This window comes from Gavia stellata, chromosome 4, assembly GCF_030936135.1.
Source record: "Gavia stellata isolate bGavSte3 chromosome 4, bGavSte3.hap2, whole genome shotgun sequence".
Lineage (NCBI taxonomy): Eukaryota > Metazoa > Chordata > Aves > Gaviiformes > Gaviidae > Gavia > Gavia stellata.
The window spans coordinates 47,079,883-47,083,169 of record NC_082597.1 but is presented as its reverse complement, the minus strand read 5'-3'; positions in this window follow the sequence as shown (position 1 = coordinate 47,083,169).

The following is a 3,287-nucleotide window of genomic DNA, read 5'->3' as shown; positions in this document are numbered from 1 at the left end:
GATGCTAATGAAGAACTTCAATACTGGACTAGATCCAAATAATGTGGGAACCTGAAATAACATTTTATAGGTAGAAGTGCTGAAGTTCAATACTGTGATACAAAAAAGAGCTTGTTCAGTGGTTCATGTTTAGGCATACTATGCTGGTGAGTAACTTTACTAGGTATCTCCCTATTCAGTCTTCACTTGGGAGCACTTGTAGCTAGACCTGCCTCGGGCTGAGTAGTTTGGTGTCCGCCTTCTGTGCGGGTGTGATTTGGATCAAAGAGAGAGGCTTCTGTGTGTGTCTTAAGAGGGTGTTCTGGGAGTGCCGAGCACAGAACGGCAGGCTCCTTGCACAAACCAGTTGGGACCACGTTTTGAACATTCGCACCTGATGGTATTGTCTGGTGAGGTAGGACTCCTCGTTTGATTTAGTACTGACCCTTTTAGTGCAGAGAACAAGTTGTTAAATCTGACAGTTGGAGACCACCTGTGGATTAGTGATATATCGTGAAGGACTATCATGCATCCTTGATGCAGTGTGGCCAATGATACATACTCAATTAATAAACCAGTACTCTTAGACCAAGCATCAGTCTGCTGAGCATGCCTCCTACATTTTCTCAAGCCCTGGAAGTATTGCAAGTCTATATAGTGATAGCACTATCGATAAAATCCTGCTTAATGGAAGGCTAATGAAAGGAAAATTAATATAATACTGTGCTAGGAATAAAAGTATCAAGCCCAGTTTATTCTGAAGTGTAGTAATGCAATGTTTAATGCATGACAGGACAGAATGATGCAATTTCTGTTGGAATTGACTCATCTGTGAGAGCTCCAGATAAATAATTTTGCTTCCCTGCAAGTTACTATATCTAAAATAATTGATAAAGATATGACCTTTTAAAACATTTTATTAAATACTGATAGATGGTTTGTGCCTTTTAGACTGAAAATATCTTTTGCTTATTACAGTTAGAGAAGGATTTCGGACCTACAGACAAATACTGATGTAGTTTCATTTGTGCAGCTGTTATATTAAATACAGGGAGAAAATTGTTTCATTTTAATGTACTCCCTGAACTTATTACTAATTACTGGAACTGAGAAGCTGCTCTAATTTACATCAGTGGAACAAAAGGAAGAGAAGAGTTTGAAATGTGACTAGAAGTAGTGGTTGAAGTACCAGATGCTGTGGCTTATAGTCCCAAAGCTCCATTAGGACTGCTTAAATGCTTCAACTTAATCATTATTGATGCTTGCATTCTGTTTCTACCTGGCTATCTCAGTCACAACTAAGAGCTACTGAACCATACATGGAGTAGAAGGGGATGTAGTCCTTTGAAGAGTTTACAACCTAAAAGACAAAACAGATAAAAAGAGGCCTGAGCAGACATTCATTTAGCCCAGATATACAGGATACAGTATTAGGATTTCTCTGTTGTCTTAATAGCTCTCCCCATTATACTGTTCTGTGTATAGCTCGTATACTTAATTTTTGTATAAGAACTAGTATCAGACAAAACATAGCCTGCTACTAGTTCCACCACATGCCAGAAGGAAGGTTTATAGGACCCTGAACCCTTCCAGTGTCAGTAGTGAGCACGAAGCAGATCACAAGCCAATGGGCTCTGCTGTGCTTAAAAAATTTGGGCTGACTGCCAGAGCTGGAGTTGCTGAGAGGAGGCAGTAACAGCAGGGAGAGGGAAAGTGAGAAGGCAGTGACGGGAGTCTAGGCAATAAATGGAAATAGGTTAGAATGGAGTTTAGTAGGCAACTGGAGTGAAGTTTAGCTTCCAAATCCTTGGAAACTATTGAGAAAGGTAATTGTCCTGTCGGCCACGAGGCTGGTGATAGTACTTGTAGTGACAGAGGTTTTAGTTCTGTTGTTCTGAAGTCTCATATTGATAAGCTGCGGGCTGGGTTCCAGTGGCTTAACATCGTTCCTTCTGGTCTGTCACTGAAGCAGCTGTGAGGTGCTTGATCTCTCAATTATTGTGCTAGCAGTTCTCAGCTACATGCAAGTTCATCAGAACAAGATACAGCCTTCGTCCTATGGACCAGATGTAGCAGCAAGTCCATAAGCAAAAGCTGAAAGGTCTCGTGTATCCCACAGTGATTTCTGATTCTCATCAGTTAGCAGTTCTTGATTAGACTCCTTGTGTATCCCTTCTTTAGGGTTTTCATGAAGCTTAACACATAATCTAAATCCCTTTTAAGACCCTTAATTGTGCAGATGGCTTTGCACATACTAGTTTTGTCCCATGTGATTAGTGAAGAATTTCTCAAAAAACATTCCTCCCCAAAATCTTACGGCTATCTTCAGTATGGCAGCTGCAAGAAAGTTGATCTGTCTTTGTAAATGATTCATTGTCTTAAAAGAAAAACGCATATTCAAATGGAGGCATTTTTCTGTCTATACATACATGTTTGAAACAGCAGGCTTTTAAAATGGATTTGGTTACAACTTTTTAGATGTTTCCAGTATGTTTAATTATTTCCTGTTTCTAAGAAACTATCTATAGCATCAAAGCTCATAAGAGATGAGCATCTCTCCTTTGAAAAAAATGATTGTGATTATACATTCCTTGATGAAGTATATAGGAAAATAAGTCACCCTTGTTTTCGAAGCACTAGGTGCATCCTGTATATCAAAATCTTGATTGCTGCATGACTTTCAGAAATGGTGTGAAAAACTTAATCTACTTTGTTTAAAATATATTCTTAATAAATTCAAGTACCGCTGTTAAGTCAGGAAGTAACGGAACTGGGCTCCTAAATTTTATGTAAAGCGCGTACCCCATTATGCCTGCTAAGAAGAATCTTATGCTGTCAAAATATGAACAATTAGCCTATCAGTCTTCAGGAAAAAAAAAAAAACAAAACCAAAAAACCCCTCAGCAAGTGAATGAAATGTATTATAAATAAATATTTAAGACCAAAAAGTGGACTTCATTCCTATAATTTGGAAGTGGTTTAACATCCCTTTCTTCTCGTTTACTCCTTTTGTCAAATCATTGAGATAAGCAGAAATGGGTAAACCAAAGCACATGATTTCTAAATTAAGTTTCTTCTGCGTAATAGTATAATATTCTTTTCTATTTTTTTCACAGACACTTTCAGTTGAACAAAGGTTCAGAAACAGAAGTTCTTACTCTTGATTCCCTGGTATCAAGGACTCATCAGGCACCATCTTCAGTCTATTTCTTCAATATTTTTGGCCAAGCAGAGGGCGAGCTTTCTTCAGCACTTGTCCATCTGTCTCAGCTGAACTTTACTTCCTTACTGTTTTTCTCATATCACAA